This window comes from Heterocephalus glaber, unplaced genomic scaffold (genome assembly GCF_053883595.1).
Source record: "Heterocephalus glaber isolate CG9 unplaced genomic scaffold, H.glaber_assembly_v1.0 deba00001446, whole genome shotgun sequence".
In the NCBI taxonomy this organism is placed as follows: Eukaryota; Metazoa; Chordata; class Mammalia; order Rodentia; family Bathyergidae; genus Heterocephalus; species Heterocephalus glaber.
In genome coordinates this window covers 7,001,583-7,022,523 of record NW_028258298.1, presented here as the reverse complement: position 1 = coordinate 7,022,523, position 20,941 = coordinate 7,001,583, and the positions used below count along the sequence as shown (strand labels likewise).

At 45.5% G+C, this 20,941-nt stretch overlaps 2 protein-coding genes across 6 annotated transcripts in view; one reads left to right on the top strand and one right to left on the bottom strand.

The window, feature by feature from the left end:
- Window positions 1-1,747, bottom strand: part of Kcnj1 (potassium inwardly rectifying channel subfamily J member 1) — a 52,869-nt gene extending 51,122 nt beyond the window's left edge. Inside the window, exons 1-2 of one of the 2 annotated variants that reach the window (XM_087214300.1) lie at window positions 1,567-1,747; window positions 1,165-1,299 (exon numbers count right to left, since the gene is read on the bottom strand). The gene's annotated coding sequence lies outside the window, so the exon portion shown is untranslated. The remainder of the gene's footprint in view (window positions 1-1,164; window positions 1,300-1,566) is intronic. The other variant, XM_021242800.2, reaches the window with a different exon arrangement.
- Window positions 1,748-1,942: 195 nt separating this feature from the next.
- Window positions 1,943-20,941, top strand: part of Kcnj5 (potassium inwardly rectifying channel subfamily J member 5) — a 29,971-nt gene continuing 10,972 nt past the window's right edge. For 2 of the 4 annotated variants that reach the window (XM_004862617.3, XM_004862616.3), the window contains exon 1: window positions 1,944-2,220. The gene's annotated coding sequence lies outside the window, so the exon portion shown is untranslated. Of the gene's footprint in view, window positions 2,221-20,734; window positions 20,923-20,941 lie in introns of all 4 variants that reach the window. The other 2 variants (XM_004862615.3, XM_004862614.3) reach the window with 2 other exon arrangements.

The following is a 20,941-nucleotide window of genomic DNA, read 5'->3' as shown; positions in this document are numbered from 1 at the left end:
GTAGCTTCACAGTTGTGTCACTTCACCCCAAGTCTCATCTGTGCTCTTTGGGAGACTTAAGCATATGAGAGTGAAGATTACCCTAAATTTCCAACAACCAATCAGGATTAAAATACCCCTATTTCTCACCTTTCAGGTGTCGGCTGAACACTAGACACAGATTTCCTGTCTCATGGCCCAAGGTCCCATCACTGAAAGAATATTTGCAAAGCAGTATTTCCCGGGCCACACCATGTTCCATTGGAAAGTCAACTATCATAGTTAACTGTTGTGTCAGCTTGAATAAGAACACCCAGCTGATTGGCTTAGCATAGTTCTGGGTGTGGCTGAATGAGGGACTTAGTGAAGAGAGAAGATGCACCCTGGGTGTGAGTGGCATCAACCAATAACCTTGTAGCCTGAATGGAATAAAAAGGGAAGGATGAAGAAAATCTCATTTCTGCTTCTTCAGAGGAGCTCCAGTCTCCACCATCATCTTTGGACATCCATCACCAGGTTTCCAGCACGTTCTTCCCCTTCCAGTGCAGACTCTTCAGGCTTCCAATGTAGACCCTTGGGCTTCTCAATACAGACTCCAGTAGGACTGGGCAGTGAGCTCCAGGTCTCCCAGTTTTGAATAGATTGACCAGCTCTTCCACACCTGGCTCTGCAGGTGACCATTGCAAGCCTACCTTGTAAATCCTATATATAAACTATCTTGTATATTAAATATTACTCTCCTGAATGCTGATACATCAACTGATCAGGAGAGAAGGCATACCACAGGCACCACACTTAACCGAAAGAATGCTGCTGTTCCAGGACAGAGCGTCTCTCCGCATCAGTAAATGCTTACAATGTGTGTTATCTGGACCTCAGAACTACACCAAAGAGGCCTTTTCCAAGACTAGGAAATTAAAGAATCAAGCACTTTCTTCTCAGAGTGTTAAACCCTAAGATCAACCAAGACAGTAACATTCCTCAGGAGGACAGAAACTTCCTTGTAGTCAGGGCCCGTGGCAGCCTTACTTAGTAATTAACCTCTCTATAAAGAGAGCAGAGGGGTGGAGGGGCAAACCCAGACAGACCCGCTCAAAGCCCTGGGGGCTCAGCAAGTTACTCTAGTTCCAGGGACAAGCAGTTTCTCCTTATAATGGAATACACGGGTTTCCTTTTGGTACTCACCATGCACAGGATAAATATTCACCTCACAGAACGCCAGAGGAGCTGGAGATACCATGGGCCAGATCAAGTGATGTCCTCCTCAGAAAGGAAAGAGAGAGGCAGGGCCTGGAATTGCTGCGGTGTTCAACCAAAAGGCTGGGAACAGACAGAGAGGGGCCAGAGGTAACACCATCAGGTAAGAAGGGCCAGTTGGACACCTGCCAGCAGTCCCAGACAGCAGCAGGGTGACTTCCTAAGGCACACAAATTATAGATTAATGTATCCTTCCTCAAAGCCAAGAGGAACCCAAAAGGGAAGGCAGGGAGATGGCCAAGTGGCCCCGCCCATGCCTAGGAATGCACCAGTTCCCACCTGTCTTTCAGTGGGGGACACACACCCCCCGCCCCGCCCCGCCCCCTCTACCTGCACGGTGACCCAGCAGCTCCTCTCCACAGCGCGGTGCCAGCCCATATTTTCCGCCCTAAGAGTTTCTTCTGTCTGCTCAGCCGCACCCAAGAACACACGCGCACCCACGCGCACCGGTCTGGACCCTGCACTCCAGGACCCAGCCGGTGTGGCCGGGAGGCGGCCGAGCCTCGCGGAGGGAAGGGCTGAGGGCACCCGCCCTTCTGGACAGCATCCTGGGGTCACACGCAGCCCCAGTTCAACCCCACCCCGCCCCACCGCCTTGGCCTGTGGCCCTTTAAATCGTGCTAGTATCCAGAGATTCCTTTGTAGTGGAGACAGGGGGAGGTGAGCTGGGGGAGGCGAGAGGGAGGAGAGGGGAGGGAGGGAGGAGGAAAGAAGTCAGAGGGGGAGAGAGAGAGAGAGAGGGAGAGAGGCAGGCAGACAGGAGCAAGCGCCTCCAGCTGCTCCTGCTGAAGAAGGGGAGTGACTGAGAGGCTGGCAAGCGGAGGACAGGATGCTTTAGTCGCCTCTGCTCACAGGACCCAGAACCAGGGAGAGACGCTAAAGGGTAGGGAGTCCCCCCAAAAGCCTTGAAGGCCCCCTGCACCAGCTCTGAGGGACACCCCAGGAGTTAGCATCAGTGGGACTTGGCAGCTGCGATCTCAACAAGTAAGTTGTCTTCTTTGCCTCCTCCACTTCTCCCCCAGCCCCAGGGAAGGGAGAATGGACACTTGAGGGGGGCGGCGGGGGACACTACCCCTGGCTGCAGCCTTTCCCAAGGAACCAGTCAGAAGAGAAGGTAAAAAGCTCAGGGAGGGCCCAAAGTTCACAAGGAAATTAGAGAAGTCTGTAGCCATGGTGGCTGCCCTGGGGTGGGGAGTCCCTCCCTGGGGTGCCCCAAATCTCCCATTCTTGGTTGGAGAGGCCAGGGGACTGAGAGGAGGGCAGAAGGACACTGATCCCTAGGTAGCAGCTTTACCTTCAGTGGGGCCAGAGAGGGGCAGGGTGGGGGCTCTGATTCCCTTAGCCTTGGATCCTTGCTTAATCTTGCTTTCTGTTTTAAGTCTGGCCAAACTAGGAAGGCAACCTTGTTACTTCTGCCTCCTCTCTGCCTGGGTCACTTCCTGTGGGAAGGCAGGGGTCAGGACTCCAAGGACAAGGATGGTAACTGCAGAGGAGTGGCCTTGTCAACCCCTTCTCCTCGCCAGGGCTGGTGTATCTCCTGGGATGGCTGTTCCCAGCACCCCTGGTTCTGCCTGTGCCTTTCCTCAAACAGGGCTCTCCCTGCCAGGCTGTGAAACAGACCTGGGTCAGTGCTGGCTGCTTAGACCCTGTCTGGTTTCAGAACCCCCAGAACAGGAGGTGAGGTGGAATGACAACCGAACACCTCTTCCAAGAACCCTTTCAAATGCCAGATAATGATCATTGGGAACATGCATGTTTGCAAAGTACTTTATTCTCTTTTAATCCTCTTAATGAAACTGAGATTATCAGCCTCGTTCTACAGGTAAGAAACAACAGCCGATAAAGGGAGGTTCTCACCTGGGTCTGACTGCAAAACATTCCTTGCCTTCATCATAAGCAAGCTGTGCATTCTGGAGCTTGCTGGTTCCTGGGGCGCTTTCCCATGTGTGAGGAAGAGGCAGTGAGAAGCAGCTAAGCTTATGGACCCAAGGTGCTGAGCTAGGCATCTGAGTGAGGTAATCCCACACCATTCCTGTGAGGCAGAGTGAGTGCTCCTGTTTTATAGATGAGACGGACAGAATTGGGAGCACTAAGGGGCAGTGCTATCATCCTCTAAATCCCTGTCCTCTGGCTTCAAATGAGGGGCTTTCCATTATCAAAGAGCAACCCTGCAAAGCCCAGACCCATGCCTTTTGCTTAGAAGCAGGTGGAAATCCCATCCCCTATTGGCCTGGACTCTGGCAGATGAACAGAGCAGAGTGAATGCTCTGGGGTCAGAGAGAAGAGCGTTGGCTTGGGCTCTGACATAAAAAGCCCAGTGGATTTCACTGGGATTGCAGATTGCTGAGCCACTGAGATGCATCGTTTTGCCTAAAGCGAGGCACAGCCTGCAGCAGGAGTCCTGGGGCACAGGGTGTGTGCTTGATCCTCGCTCCTGGGAAGCTCACCAGCAGGGCCAACTGTTAAAAGAAAGGAACTTTCATCTAGAGGACTTGCCGGCGTGCTCCACAATGCCCAGCAATCCTCCCTGGACTTACTACTCAGCTCTCCAACAGAAAGGAAACCTACCAGTAGGGCATGGCTCTTCCAAGAACTGCTAGGTGCTGCTGGTGTTCCTCACAGGCAGCATCTCTTACTTCAGTAGCATGTCTGCATTAAGCAGAAATGAGTATTCCATCAGCCAGCAGTTCAGCTGTAGGAGGAGGCCAGAATAAGGGTGGGCATATTGCTCGCTCTGCCCCAACTGCCCCATGGCAGAGCTGCCTCCTGGCTGAAGTCAGAGCTGGGCCACACAAAGGTCCCCCTGAGCCTTCCCCGCATCCTTCTGTCGTTCTGGCAGACTCATTTGTGTGGTTGTCCCAGCGCTCTCTTGGCCTCGCTGCTTCTAGCAGAGGGCTCCTTAGCAAGACCTGCTGGGAGCTTTCTGCAAGCTCTTCACTGGGGTTCTTGTCAGGAATTCTGAGACCCTTAAGGTTGCTCTGGTCATCTCTGATATAGTCAACCCACAGGAAAGAAGTGACCGGTGTCCATTTTCTAGTCCCCATTTGCTCTTAAAATGACAGGATTTTGCCTGCCTTCTGCAGGCAAAGCCACGAAAAGCTATGCTGCCCATCCTGCACTGGAAAACTGAAACTGGTTTTTGTCTTTCAATCAGTTCAACAGTCACTTATTTGGTCACCTAGCATGCACCTGGAATAATTAATGTTTGAAGACTTTGGAATGTAGTCATTTGGGCAGGGTTATGCTTTCCATCTAGGAGAATGTCAGCAAAAGCTTGCTTGCATTCTCTGAGCCAATACTGATTGAATTTTAAGGCTGGAGGTGGAAGGATGATGGAGAGAGTATAGGGGGTGGGGGCAGGAATCCATTAGGTAGTTCAAGGGAGCTGTTTTTAGATTAAACTTTTCACTGTGCTTGAGCCACAAAGTGGTCACTGGGAGCTGGTGGCATTTCTAAGAGGGGACCCATCATCTGATGACTGCTGAGATAATTGTCAGCCATGGAGGACTTCTTCTGTTTTTTTTTTTTCCCTAAGGACAAGAAGAATGGGAGTTGAGGCATAAAGGATTGTAGGGAGGCATTTGAATAAAAATGCCTGAATGCATTGTTTCAAAAAGAATTGTGAAGTGGTTTCCCCTGAAATAATTTTAAAACAGCAGACAGCTTCTGGTTCCTGAAGGAGGGATGGAGGGACAGTATGGACACTGCTGCGGCCTATTTGGCCCCTCCTACCTTGACATTCTGATAAGGGAGCTATTCTAGGCCTGAGAGCCCTGAATTCCAATAAGCCTTGCCAAGAGCCTTGTTAAGTTAAATGTCAGAGCCAAACCTTTAACATGTGGCCCTGGAGTTCCTGGCTGGGGTTTAAATGTTAAGTTCCATTTTCATTCCAGGCCAGTGCTGGCTGAGGTCAAAGGTCAGGGATAATCTGACCATTTGGAAGGTGTATCAACCCATAGGGTGACCGGAAAGTCTGGGGCCAGAACATTGGAGGAGAACACGAAGATCAAGATTGTAATTTCACTCCCATCCCTTCAAGTTGGTTGTAGGGGCTGGTGTGCATCTCACCCCTGCATGTTATATTCTCTCGCATTTCAGGCTCCTGGTCTTATCTTACTGTCAGGGAGGCCCCAGAGCTATCATCCTACATCATTTCTTGGGCTCAGAAAGGAAAAAAGGAGAAAAGCCTAGGGTATCTCAAATGGTAGCTGGGGCCCAACTTGGGCCTGGGTCTTATTCTCAGACTCTTGCCACCCCCCACCCACTCCAGAACAGATTGAACTTTGAGCACTTGGAACCTGAGCCGAGTGCTGACTTGAGCACAGAAGAATAAAGGCATGAGGTGCTGCCCTGCTTCAAGAAGGTGACCATCCTCCAGGGTGAACAGAAGGCACAGGTGTCCAGACCCCAGGGCCCTTTATTAGATGAACACAAATGTCCTTCATATTCTTATACAAAAGTATGTGGAGCTCCTACCACAGGCTAGACCTTGCACAGGCACCTGAGGTGGAAGATTGGATTGTTTGCACACTGCCTGAGCTGTCCTTAGGGGAATGCAGACCTGCTCAGGAATAAGTCACAGTGTCAGGGACAAGTGCCATTAGGGACAGGCCCAGAGGGCCACAGGGGAAAGGTGGACTCTGCCAGGGGGAAATAGGGAAGGCTTCCATGGGGCTTTGCAAAACAGATGTGCTGGTGATCTCCACACCTGGAGGCGAGAGCACAGGTTAGACACAGGTAGCTGGAAGGGAGATTGGCAGGGCCAGGTGGAGAATGTGAGCCAAGACCCAGATATGGGCCTGTGGACAGCCTGGGGGCCCTGGCCCGAGTTTCTTGAGCGGATATCCTGACCTCTCAGCTCCTCAGAAGGACTCAGTCACATTTGACTTCCTCTCCCCCTATTCTTCCCGTTTCCTTCAATTTTATTCTTTTTTCTTCCACGTTTGTTCGTTTTTCCCTCACTTCTTCCTTGACCATAACTGCCTTTTAGTGCTTCTTTAGTTAAGACTCTTTTCCTTCTGCACTAGCTTACTTTTATTAAATACTTTTTTTTTCATTTTTAGATAATTGTAGAATAACATGCAGTTTAAGAAATAATGGAGAGAGATCTAACATCCTCTCTGCCCACATTCCCTCAATAGTAGTTACATCTTGCAAAACTACAGTACAATGTCCAAACAAATGAACAATTTGCAATATAGCATTTCCAGCTACAAGAGTATCTTATATGCTACCTTCTTCCCATCTACCCTCTCATCCCTGGAAACCAGGCATCTGTTCTCCATTTCTAGAATTTTTGTCATCTCAAAAATGCCATAAAAAGGCTGGAGATATAGCTCAGTGGTAGAGCACTTGCCTGAAAATGTATATAAATAGAATCATACAATATGTAACTTTTGGGGACTGACTTTTTTACTCAGCATAATTACCAGAGATTCATTCAGGTGTGTGTGTGTGTGTGTGTGTGTGTGTGTGTGTGTGTGTGTGTGAGTGTGGTTGCTGGGTTGCTGGGTAGTAGTCCATAGAGTTCATGTGCCATAGTTTATTCAACCATCCACCCATTGAAAGACATCTAAGTTGTTCCCAGTTTGGGGCTGTTACGAATAAAGTATCTATAAATGTTTCTACACCTGGCTTTGTGTGAACATAAATTTTCATTTCTCTGGGATAAATACCCAGAAGTGCAGTTGCTGGGTCATATGGTAGTTATATGTATTTTTTTTTAAACTGTCAAACTGTTTTCCATAGTGACTATACCATTTTACATTGCCATCAGAAAGGGAGAAGTGATTCAGTTTCTCCACATCCTTGCCAACAGGTAGTGTTATTGCTATTTTTTGTCATTGTAATAGCTTACTCTGGTTTTAATTTCAATTTTGCTAATGTCTAATGATGTTGACCATCTTTTAAATTGTTTATTTGCCTTCTACATATCCTCTTTAGCAAACTGTCTTTGGCCCACTTTCTAACTGGACTGGTGTTTGCTGTTGTTTCCAATCAATATCAGGAGTTCTTTATATAGTCTAAATACTAGTCCTTTATCACATAAGTAGTTTGCAGATATTTCCTCCTACTCAATAATTTGCCTTTTCATCTTAACAGTCTTTTTCAGAGCAAAGTTTTCCATTCCGATAGTTAATTTATCAGTTTTTATTTTTACAGATAGTGCTTTTGGTGTCAAATTTAAAATCTTTTTGCTTGTCCTAGATCTTAAAGAGTTTCCCCTACTGCTTTTTAAAAAAAAATTATAGTTTTATCTTTTATATTTAAGTCCATGATCCATTTTGAGATAATTTTGGTGTAAGATCTAACACTGTGGTCAGTTCATTTTTCCCCTTAAGGATGTCAGATTACTCCTTCACTGTTGGTTGAAAAAAGCTATCTATTCTTTTTTTTTCTTTCTTAAATCCTTTTATTGGTACATTTTAGGTATACAACACATTTACATTTCTCATTGGGAACTTGTACCTTTACATGATGCATCTTGATTCTTATTTTTTTTGTATTAAATTCTTTTATTGGTACATTGTAGGTATACAACACAAGTACATTTCTCATTGGGAATTGTACCTTTACATAATGCATCTTGGTTCTTATTTTTTCCCCATTCCTAGCCCTCCCTTCACGCCCTCCACCCTTCCCTATTTACAAAGACTTTATTTCCATTTTTTCCATTTCTCATCATTTTTCCTTTCCCTTCTTTCCTTTCCCCTGTGCCTCCCACTACCCCTACCCCTTTGGACCTTTTCTTCCTATTTTACATTACCGATTATTCATTCTAATCATTGGTACATTTTAGGTATACAATATAATGGCATTCAGCATTGGAAATTTGCAACTTTACATAGTCTCTCTTGGTTCTTATTTTTCACCCTTGTCCAGCCCTCCCTTCAACCCCTCCAGTCCTCCCTATTTACAAAGATTTTCTTCTTATTTTTCCATTTTCTCATATTAATCCCATTCCCTTCTATCCTTTCCCCTAGCCCTCCCACTTCCTTCCCCTTTGCCCCCTTTCTTCCTATTTCACATTACCTATTATACATTTAGTCCTTATTTACACTTTCAGTTTCTCACACCAGAGAAACTATTCAGTATTTACACATATGTGTCCTATTTATTTCACTTAAGAGTATTGCCTCAATGTGCATCCACTTAGCTATAAATGTCTCTAATTTCTCATTTTTTATGGCTGAGTAGTACTCCATTTTATTAAAAAAACCACTTTTTCTTTATCCATTCTCCAGTTGATGGGCATTTGGGCTGTTTCCAAGTTTTAGCTATTACGAACTGCACTGCTAAGAACATGGGCGCACATATATCACTGTGGTATGATTCTTTTAATTCTTTGGGGAAGATACCCAGCAGGGGAATAGCGGGGTCAAATGGGACATCCAGTCCTAGTTCTCTGAGGTATCTCCATACTGATTTCCACAGTGCTTGCACCAGTCTACACTCCCACCAGCAGTGGAGCAGGGTTCCTCTTTCCCCACAGCCCCGCCAGCATTGGTTATCAGTTGATTTCATGATAGCAACCATTCTTCCTAGAGTGAAGTGGAATCTCAGCATTGTTTTCATTTGCATCTCTTGAATGACCAGTGATGTTGAACATTTTTTCATGTATTTCTTTGCTATTTCTACTTCTTTGTCTGAGAAAAGTCTGTTCATTTCAGATGCCCATTTTTGGATTGGTTCTTTAAATTTGGGAGGTCTGATCTTTTTAAGTTCTTTATAGATTCAAGATAGTAGACCTTTGTCTGAGGAAGAGCAGGTGAAGATTTTTTTCCACATTGTGGGTTGTCTCTTCACGCTGCTGGTGGTTTCTCTTGCTGTGAAGAAGCCTTTTAATAAGAAGAGATCCCATTTGTTGATTGTTTGTGCTAGTTCACGAGCAACTGAGGTTTTGTTCATAAAATCTTTTCCTATACCCATGTCTTCAAGAGTTCTACCTAACCTCTGTTCCAACTGGTTCAGAGTTTCTATTTTAATATTTAGATCTTTAATCCATTTTGATTTTAGTTTAGTGCATGGTGAGAGATATAGGTCTAGTTTTAATCTTTGGCAAGCTGAAGCCCAATTTTTCCAGCACCATTTATTAAAGAGGCTATCTTTCTTCCAGTGAGGGTGTTTGGCTCCTTTATCGAAGATGAGATGGCTGAGTGTGTCTGACATTGTTTCTGCATCTTCTAATCTGTTCCACTGGTCCTCAAGTCTTTTTCTTTGCCAGTACCATGGTGTTTTCATCACAGTAGCTTTGTAGTATAGTTGCAGGTTGGGGGTTGTGATACCCCCTGCCATGTCTCTGTTACCTAGAATTGCTTTTGCTATTCTGGGTCTCTTCTTGTTCCAAATGAATTTTTGGATTGTTTTCTCGAGGTCTATGAAGTATGCTGCTGGGATCTCAATTGGAATTGCATTAAATCTATATAGCAGTTTTGGAAGTATGGCCATTTTCACTCTATTAATCCTTCCTCCCCAGGAGCAGGGGATGTCTGTCCATTTTCTGATATCATCTTCAATCTCTCTTTTCAGAGTGCTATAGTTTTCAGAGAAGAGGTCTTTGGTTTCTTTCGTTAGGATGATTCCTAGGTATTTCAGTTTTTTGGATGCTCTTGTGAAAGGAATTATTTGGCCTATTTCTCTCTCAGTGAGTCTGTCATTGGTGTAGAGGAAAGCTATTGATTTTTGTGTGTTGACCTTGTAACCAGCTACTTGACTGAATTTGGTTATTAAGTCTAGAAGACTTTTGGTGGAGTTCTTGGGGTCTTCTATATAGAGTATCATGTCATCTGCAAATAATGACAGTTTGACTTCTTCATTACCTGTCTTTATGCCTTTTATTTCTTTCTCTTGTCTAATTGCTGTGGCTAATGTTTCCAGAACTATATTGAACAAGAGTGGTGATAGTGGACATCCTTGTCTTGTTCCTGATTTTAATGTGAAGGATTTCAGTTTTTGACCATTTAGTATGATATTGGCTGTTGGTTTTTCATAGATGGCTTCTATCAGTTTGAGGTAGAGACCATCTATTCCAATTTTTTGTAGGGTTTTGATCATAAATGCATGTTGGCTTTTGTCAAATGCTTTTTCTGTGTCTATGGAGATAATCATATGGTTTTTGTCCTTGGCTCTATTGATATAGTGTATTACATTGATTGATTTGCATATATTGAACCATCCCTGCATCCCTGGGATGAATCCCACTTGATCAGGGTGTATGATCTTCTTGATGGTCTTCTGCATTCTGTTTGCCAGTATCTTATTAAGGATTTTTGCATCTATGTTCATTAGTGAGATTGGCCTATAGTTCTCTTTTTCAGTTGGGTCTTTCTCTGCTTTGGGGATCAAGGTGACGCTTGCTTCCAGGAATGAATTTGGGAGTATTGCTTCCCTTTCAATTTCATTGAAGAGTTTAAACAGTAGTGGCAGCAGTTCCTCTCTAAATGTCTTGTAGAATTCAGCAGTGAAGCCATGAGGGCCCAGGCTTTTCTTAGTTGATAAGATTTTAATTACATTTTCAATTTCATTGGTTGATATTGGGTTGTTCAGAATTTTTAGGTCTTCTTCGTTCAACTTTGGTAATTCATATGTATCTAGGAATCTGTCCATTAATTCTGTGTTGTCCATCTTATTGGTGCATAGGTTCTGGAAGTAGGTATTGATGATCCTCTGGATTTCTGCTGGGTCTGTTGTCATTTCACCCTTTTCATTCCTAATTGCATGGATTTGGGCCTTTTCTTTCCTTTTTCTGACAAGGTTGGCTAAAGGTTTGTCAATTTTGTTGATTCTTTCAAAGAACCAACTCTTGGCTTCATTGATTTTTTGTATCGTTTTCTTAGTCTCCATTGCATTGATTTCTCCTCTGATCTTTATGATTTCCTCCCTTGTATGAGCTTTGGGGTTGTCCTGCTCTTCTTTTTCTAGAAGCTTGAGGTGCAGCATCAGGTTGTTTAACTGGGCTTGTTCTGTTTTCCTAATATGCATATTCACTGCTGTGAATTTGCCTCATAAGACTGCTTTCATTGTGTCCCATAGATTCCGATATGTTGTATTGTCATTGTCATTTAATTGAAGGAACTGTCTGATTTCTTCTTTAATTTCCTCTGTGACCCATTGGTTATTCAGAAGTGTGTTGTTCAATTTCTACGTGTTTATGAGATTTTTTGAGTTGCTTTTGCTATGAATCTCCAATTTCATCGCACTATGGTCTGATAATATACAGGGGATAACTTCAATTCCTTTGCACTTACTTAAACATGTTCTATGTGTGAGTATGTGGTCTATTTTGGAGAATGACCCATGTGCAGCTGAGAAGAATGTGTATTCTGATTTTGTGGGGTGGAAAACTCTGTAAACATCTGTTAAGTTCATTTGTTCAAGAGTTCGATTGAGTTCTAGTATTTCATTACTTATTTTTAGTCTAGTTGATCTATCTATTTGTGACAATGGTGTGTTGAGGTCCCCCACTACAATTGTATTAGTGCATATATGACTTTTCATGTCCATTAATATTTGTTTTATAAAGTTGGGCGCACTAGTGTTTGGTGCAAGATATTTATGATTGTCATCTCTTCCTGTTGGATTCTTCCCTTTACAAGGATGTAGTGTCCTTCTTTGTCTCTCTTAATCAGTGTTGGTTTGAAATCTACCTGATCTGCCAAGAAGATAGCTACTCCTGCTTTTTTTTGGCTTCCTGTCACATGGAGTATTGTTTTCCACCCTTTAACTTTCAGTCTATGAGTTTCCTTTTGAATTAAGTGTGTTTCTTGTATTCAGCATATTGTTGGATTTTGCTTCTTGACCCATTCTGCCAGTCTATTTCTTTTGATTGGTGAATTGAGACCATTAACATTGATGGTTATAACTGAAACATATTGACTTGTCGTTGCCATGACTTTTTCTTTTTGTTGGGTTCTCCCCCTTTACATTTAATTTCTTGTTATACCAGATGAGTTCATTCTGTTTTGCTTCCTGGGGTTGTGATCCTCAATGTCTGTTCCTAGGATATTGTGTAAAATTCTTTGGAGTGCTAGTTTGGAATTCACGAAGTTCCTAAGGTGCTCTTTGTCATGAAAGTATCTTATTTCTCCATCCATTTTGAAAGATAATTTTGCAGGGTACATCAATGTGGGTTGGAGGCTGTTTTCTTTTAGGGCTTGGAATATGTCACTCTAAGCTCTTCTTGCCTTGATGGTTTGTGTTGAGAAGTCTGCTGTGATTCTGATGGGCTTTCCTTTGTATGTGATTTGTTTCTTTTCTCTGACTGCTTGGAGAACTTTGTTCTTCTGTTGTGTTTCTGGAATCTTAACAATTATATGCCTATGTGTAGATTTTTTTTTGATCAAGGCCAGCTGGAGTCCTATATGCCTCACTTATCTGTATGTCAAGCTCTTTTCCCCTGCTTGGGAAGTTTTCTGCCATTATTTCTGTGAAGAGATTTTTTATGTCTTCTGCACTGTCTCCTGTTTCTTCATTGACTCCAATCGGTCTTATGTTATTCTTCTTTGCATCATCTAGCAGCTGCTGGATTGATTTCTCATGTTCCCTTATAATTTTGAAGCAATTTTTCTTTTCCTGGTCACTAATTGCAATCTTATCTTCTATATCTGAAATTCTGTCCTCACATTGGCTCATTCTGCTGTGTAGACTTTCATGGAGTTTTTCATGTCCTGGAAATCTATTTGCATCTGTTTTATGGATTCCATTTGTTTCTTATGTTGGGATTCCATCATGTTCCTGAGCTCCTCTCTAGATTTATTAATCATGTCTGCACTAGGGGCACAATTTCTCCTGTTATCTGAGAAATTATTTCTGATTTCATTTTTTCCAGATCCCCTTTTGTTGACAGTTCAGTTGGTCCAGGTGGTTGAGTATCAGAGTGTTCCATCTCATTTCCCTTTGGGGTTGCTGTAGGTGATCTGGAAGTCTGGTTTTGAGACTTATTTACGTGTTTTCTCATTTCAACTGGGGCAGGGGGCTGTTAGTGCCTGCCCGGATTACCTCCTCTGAGATGGGTGAGGTGGGACAGGGGCCAGGAGAAGCAGTAGGGATGGTGGCCCAAAAGCCCTTTCCTGTGGGCTGGGAGCAGAGGGAGGGATGGTGGCCGGGAAGCCCCTTCCTCTGGACCAGGAGCAGTGGGATGGTGGTTCAGAAGCCCCTCCCTCTGGGCCGGGAGCAGTGGGAGGGATGGTGGCCCAGAAGCCCCTTCTTCTGGGCCAGGAGCAGCGGGACAGAAGGTGGCCTAAAAGCCCTTTCCTCTGGGCTGGGAGCAGCGGGAGGGATGCCAACTGGGAAGCCCCTTCCTCTGGACCAGGAGCAGTGGGATGACAGCTCAGAAGCCCCTACCTCTGGGCTGGGAACAGTGGGACTCAGTACCTTGGTCTGGTGCCCTCTGCATCTTTGTAGTGTGGAACCAGGTGGCTGCCTGTCTGCAGCGGGGTGATTCGGTGTCTTCTGCGCAACTCAGGACCTCGGTAGGGTGTGCACAGACCTTCCTGTGTGCAGTGGGCCAAGCTGTCTATTCTTTATTGAATTTCTTTTGCACTTTTGTGGAAAATAAGTTGAGCATCTTTGTTCCATTGATCTATGTGGCTGTCTTTCTGCCAGTATCACATAGTCTTGTTCACTGTAGCTGGATAATTAGTCTTAAAATTGGGGAGACTGATTCCTCCCACTTTATTTTTTTCACAATCACTTTATCTCTACTACTTCCTTTGTCTCTTTATATAAATTTTAGAGTAAACTTATCTCTCTCTATAAAAAGAAACCAAATCCTGTGGGAATTTTTTTTTTTTTTTGGTACCAGGGATCGAACTCGGGACCTTGCACTTGTGAGGCTCCTGTGGGATTTTTGGCAGGAACTGTATTGAGTCTGTCTGTGTGTCAGTGTAGAGAGAATCAACATCTTTACTCTATTGCGTCTCCTGATCCATGAACGAAGTATGCTTCTACACTGACTTAGCTATCCTTTGGTGTCTTTCTTCATCATTTTGAACTTGACAGTTCTTTTTGCTCTGCCAGGAAATGACTATTACCTTGGGCATCAACTCATTTCTCAGACCTTCAGCTCACCTTCTGAAAAATGGGACTGATAACATCTACCTTGAATCGGCATGAAAAAGGTCAAATACAGCATCTGGGAAGTGCCAAGCCAGAAGTGTTTAGTGACTCAGGTTCCCTTGACTGGTTGTTCTTTCTTTCCTCTTTCCTGCCTCCATTTGATGCCCACAGTCACCCTCACTTCTCTTTACTTTGCCTTTTCTTTTCATCCTTTGCTTTTTTGTACCTCTTTTCCTCTCAAGCACTTACTCTAAGTTTCCCATTCATTTTGTCTCTTATTCTCACTGGCTTTCCTGCTTCGTTCTGGTCTTCTGTGAAACTTTTCTCACTCATCTCTTATGAGTTTTGGGGCATTCCTTTTTGCTGTTTTCCCTAGCTGTTGAGTGTGACTCTAGAGCCTGCCAGCCTGGGTGAAGTCCAGATCAACAACTTACTAGCTTTGGGGCAATTGGCTCTCTCCTGTGCCTCTGATTCTTCGTGTATAAAATGGGGAAATAATAACCTCATATCTTCCCTGAAGTGATTAAATGAATTAATGCATAGAAAGCATTTAGAATAATGTCTGGTTAAGGGATGCACCCAATAGGTTTCAGCCACAATTATTGGGATTGGACCTACTATGCCCTATTTCCTGTTTCTTTCTCACTCACCTTTTCCTCACTATCCTTTCTTTTTTACATGCATATGAACATATTAAAATTCACATCATCCTACTTTCTTGCTGTTGTCTCCTCTACATTTCTATGTCATATTCTCTAATGATCACTGCTAAATTGGCCCCAGCCCAGGAAATCCCTCCCAGGGACCATGGAGAGGAAACAAGTAGTTTTCATTCTGATTTAATTATTAATCTCCTTTATTCTTTAATGCAGAATACATACATTGTGGGGTGAAGATGAAGAAAATGTATTAGAATGATGCTGGTAGCTTTCCAGGAGAGGCAGATTTTAAAAGGAAACACTCAAAGTGAGCAGATGTAAGGGGCCATGGGGGGCCTCCCAGCTCAGCGGGAATGTATCACCCTAAGGAAGTGGGTCCACACAGACCAGCAACCTCACTCACAAAGTCAGGGGCCTGCTCCACAGATGCTCTGCTCAGTGATTTATTCCCTGAAGGTCTTTGAGTGTAAGCCTTCCAAGCCTCTATTCCACAGCACAAATTCGGCCTAATCTCTGCCAAATATATTTGGACCCACTTCAGTATGCTCAAATGAATCTTCTAAATACTGTCTTTTTATCCTGTATAGTCTCCAAAGAATTGAACTCCAAGCCAAATGCCAGTCCTGTCTTCCTTGAAGAACCTGTAGGTGAAAGGTCATTCAGGCCTTCTCCCTCTGCCTTTCCATCTTTATCATGAACTCTCAGTGTTTTTGTTTCTTTAATGACAAAGCAGCCATGGGATTAATCCACAGCTTTTCTAGCTGGGCACTTGCTTCTTCCCAGAAATAATGCGGGAGGTTTTGTTTCCTCAGAGTTTTGGAGAGCTGGCCAAGGGTGCAATCCTACAGAGCCTCAGCCGTCTCCCCTTGTCTGAACTGCCCCATGCTCTGAAGGCCCCAGACTCTGCTGCCCTTCTGGCACCAACTGGCCCCTTTTCTGTGTGGCTAGAGGCCAGGGTCCCTGTTAGTCTTGTTGTTAAATCTTTTGGTGTTTGTGTCACATAAGACTTCATAATCAGTGTTTTTCTGTCCATAATGCCAGCACCCCAAGAGTGACTGAGCCGGCATTTCTGTGCCCTTTGGCAGCCTAAACTTTCCAGCTGTGAGACAAGAATGCTAGTGCGGGCATCTACTGAGCCAACCCATGAGTTCTGAAAGAGCCCAAGAAAGCTGCAAATCACTGCTATTATTCCATAATAATAATCCTGCATAATAGTCATACTGCTATTATTAATTCCTCATATAACCTTCAGGTTAAGAGGGCCATGTACATTACACTAGAATTTGGTGAGATAGAATTTTCCTGATAAAATGGTGTATCTCTTTTTAACATTATGACTGCCATGAATATTTTCATTTTTTCTGTAGGAGACTCGGGACGGGGACCTATGGAGTAATGTGGGATTTAAGGAGTAGTATTTGGCCAGGAGAACTGGGATTATAATTAAGAACCAAGATCACTGAATTCTGGTGGACAGGAAGTAGAGATTAGGAGAGTGAGCTGTGGAGTCAGGCCAAGGTCAGTTAAAGCAAGGACCACCCCCCACCCCTTCTGAGGCATGTAGTCTCAGGCAAATTTGCTGTCTGCTCTGAACCTCAGTCTCCTTCTCTGTGTAACATATGCATCACAGCAGGGTTGTTGAGATGGTCACGTCAGTTAGCACAGGTGAGGCACCTAGTTCAGAGTAGTATACATACACACATGCACATGTGCCCATTTCTAGAGCTTTTCTACACAGAAAAAAACCAAGAAGTCAGTACAACCTGCTACAAGAGATAGATTGAGCACATGTTCAAAGCAAAAGCAAACAGACATGGGGATGCAGCCTAGACACGACAGCATGTCCTGGTCAGGGTGTCCCTGAATCACCAAGGCACAGCTGAGTGACTCTGGGAGCAGCCTTCATCCTGACTTTGTTCTCTACACTCACCCCACCCAGCCTGAGAGACAGAGCTCCCCTCCCTGCAGGAGAGGCAGCCCAGGCTGCAGGCCAGGGGAACCTGGAGCACTGGACACCTGCGAGACAGGGCTGTGTGAGGGCTGATGTGGCAGGTCCCCTCGGCTACCTGAGGAGCCCTCCACCTCGAGGCAGCCCAGCAATCAGGAACACTGCATTCAGGGACAGCTCCACAGTGATGAAGTGTCCCATCTGACACCACCTATTTCCAGATCCACAGGGTCGCTTGTTCCACATCACACCGAGAGCCCTATGACCTGCTACCCTCTTCCCGGCACACAGCCCATCTCACAGCCACAGGTACCTTGTCAACTCTGGCTACGGAGCACTTAGGAGGAGCCCTTTGTGGGGCCTCTTGCTTGGAGCCGCACTTAAACGATAATGCATTCTCCTCAAACCCTGGGGAGCCCATGACAGTGAGGTGTGACCTGGGCTTTAACACCAGCACCTGTGCTATAATCCAAGCCATGCAGCAGAGCCCCATGGCCCTGTCACACCAAGATTCCCTACCCAGGCTAATCAGGATCCATTACAGCTGTGCTGGGAACCAGCTCGGGGGATCACTCATACTAACCCACTGTCCTGACAGCCCTCCTCCAGAAGGATTACAGCATTTACAGTCAGAAATCTCTTCTACCCTTAGTGAGATGGAGGACCATGGCCATTGCCCGAGATGTTGTTCTCTGTACTTCTCTTTCCAGGCATGCTGGTGAGGACAAGGAGGCAGCAAGGTGAAAGATGCACTTTAGGAACAGGGAAATCTCAGCTGCCATCTACATGACTGGGGGACTAGGGAGGACAGACAGGCTACTGAGGACCATAGGAGCCAGCCGGGGGCGGGGGGGTAGAGCAAGCACCATGCTGACCCCTCCCTTTGCCATGGTGAGCACCCGACGTCTTCCCCATGGCCTCCTGCTTTCCTATTTCTTGGGGGTTGACAGGCTGTGTTCAGAGTAGATCCATGATAGCAAAGAGGGAAGTTCTGAGGAAAATGTATCAGTGCTATTGCAAGCCTTAGTAACACGCTGGGCATAATTCAAAGCACAATCCAGTGTGGGAAAAGGCTATGGGATTGAGCACTCCAGCATCTCACATGTACACCTTCCAGATGATCACAAGGTGCACTTGGGTTGGAGAAGCCTTACTGGGACTGTTAAAAAAATGTCGATGTAGAAAACCGCATACCTAGTGAACCTGAAACTGCCTTTTTAACAAGATCCCCATGAATAGAAAGCATGGAAATGCCAGTGGAGTGAGATTCTACTGCCTTCTACCCCCATAACACACTTGTGGGGAGGGCTCACTGACTGACAGATTGGCTGTCTGAATGAATAAAAGGATGAATGAATGAAGCCATGTGTGGGTTTCTTCTGGGCATTCACACCTACTACTTCATGTGCTATGACCCAGACTGACTTGGGTTCAAAAGCTAAAGCCATAGAATATGCAGGAATTCAAGAATAAACCACCACCTAAGTTGATAGAATAGTTGCAAAATGATGGGAATTTTCAACAAAATACCTCCTGGGTTTTTAAAGATTTATTACTACTGGGCTCTGTGCCATTAAACCTCAGAGTACACTAAAAAGAGTTTTAGGTTGGTCATTTTGAAAAGCTGGGAAACCAGGATTGGTACCCTGGGAGGAGCCAGCCCTTCCCTGCAGTTTGGGCACAGGCGGGGGGGGGGGCTCGGGTTGATTCCCCACCCCCCGGAAGAGGGACCCACTTTACCCAACTCCTCTGGCTCTGCTTTTGCACTCCTGTGATGGCACCTCTGTGTCCCTCTCCACAGGCCCCTCCTAGCCTCTCTCAGCCCAGTTTGTGCACACAGTTGAAGAGGCTCTTCCCATGCCAGCCAATGAGCTTAATGGAGGCCATGGGGCTCCCAGGTGAAATGAGGAGAGAGTTGCATGTCCAGCCCAGTAAGGACTTGGTCGGGCACCTGATATGGAGAAGGGTCCCCAAAAGGCCCCTTGGTCAGGTCAGGTCCCTGCTGCACTCTAGGACTGCCAGCATCTGCCATGCTCAGGAGTTCGCCAACTGCACTCAGGACATGCAGTGCCCAGAGTTTCCTCTTCCCTGTGATATTCAGGGCTCCTCTCCACTTTCCTGATCCAGGAGGGAGCAGGAGCCAGGGAGCACTCTGGGGACCCAGGAAGTGACAACCTGCAAGCAGGGTTGATGGTGACGGGTGCAAAGACAACACCCCAGACCCAGGCACCAGCAAGGCTCTTCCTGGGTGTGAAAGAGGAAAACTCATAGACAGTTACTGGTTAGGGAATGACGACAAGAAAAAAGTCTGCATGCACTCAGTAAAAACATGATCTTTATCCAAATGTTTACACAGGGCTGTCTGTTCACATGCTTGTCATTTCCCCTTCTCTGCAACTTTCCTTCATCAATACTATTATCATCTGCATTTTGCAGATAAAATAACTGAGGCTCAGAGAAGTAACTTTTTCCAGAGCATCTCAGCTCAAGGCAGAACGGGAACCTGGAGAGTCTGATGCCAGAGTCAGCTTTCCTGGCCATTTGTCATCCACAGTCCCTTTCCATGCTGTGTTTTCTATTTCTATCATAGCTTAATGGCTTAAAACACCTATTTATTAGCCCACACTGATACAGGTCAGAAGCCCTGGCATTACTCGGCCACGTGCTCTGCTCTGTTCTCACAAGGCCAGGGTCAGGGTGTCTGTAGCGCTCATGCACTCATCTGGAACTCAGAGACCCTTTTCAGCTCCTGTGGCTGTCAGAATTCAGTTCTTTTCATCTGTGGGACGGAGGTCCCTACCACCTTCCTGGCTGTCAGCTGAAAGCTGTCTCAGCTCTGAGAGGCAGCCACGTTCCTTGCCATTGGTCCCTTCCATCTTTAAAACCAGCAAAGGAGAAATCTGCCTGTCATCTAATTTCTCTAGCAACTGAATCACCTGCTTCAGGAAGATCTAGTTCCTTGGAAGAACCTCTGTGACTAAGCCGGGCTCACCCCATATGTCCTTCCTTTCAGAGGGTCAGTTGTGCTACATAACATAACTGGGTCATGGGAGTAATGGTCCCATCCCCAGATTTTTCAAGGCATGTGTATCAGGGGACATTTCTGCCTGCTTATGTGTGCCTTCTCTCTATGAGGTAGTCTGCACTCTATGCCACCTTTAATGTTTCTGCTGACCTTGACCTTGTCCTTGAGGGCACTGGGGCAGCCTACTCACCAACCAGTTTGGAGCATTTTCATATTTTAATAACCATACAGTCATATAGATTTGCACACAATATCTCAAAATGAGACACAAATGTGTCCTTCTCCTCAACTCTCCCTCCAGTGTCGTCCTAGGGCCCACATCTCAAGATACAGCATACGTACATAAGACAGGACAGAGAAAATCGATGCAGTTGTTTGAGACTCCTACTTTCACAGATAAAGAAACTGGGTCTGAGACAAGACTCCCAGCCTAGTGCTGTCTGCAGCAAGGCCCACCGAGCCCCAAGTGTGGCTCTGTCAAACTACTGTGCCGGACTCCTGGCTTTCTCCCCTGTGCTGGGTGGTGCTGCACTCCTTGTACAGCAGTCCATTTAGGTGGATGTCAGATTCACTCTCATCATCTAAAATACAGCTTCCTTTGGTCTCTTTTGAGTCTCTCTCCACTCATGTTTAATATCAAAAGGACTAAGCCTCTTTGCTGGACTTGAAGCACTGCTTTTCTGAGAGCTTTCATCTTGTCTCGGCAAGGCTTCCCATCCTTGGGCACAGGCGGTTGGAAGATGAAGAGTAACAGGCTGATGGGGTGTTACAGAATTCGCTCAAGTCACAATTTTGTCTGATGTCCTGCAGGGAGCAGCTGGATGACTCAGTTTACCTCAGCCAGGCCTGCACCTGTCTCCTGCCGCTCCATCCGCACACACTTCTGTACAAACCCTGGGTTCAAAGCTGCCCTGCTGGAGCATAAACACCAGGAGGGCTGAGTCTGCATATATCATCTGTACTGCTTTATGGCCAGCTCACAGGACAAGGGCTGGACGGTAGGGGTTCTCAGTCAAT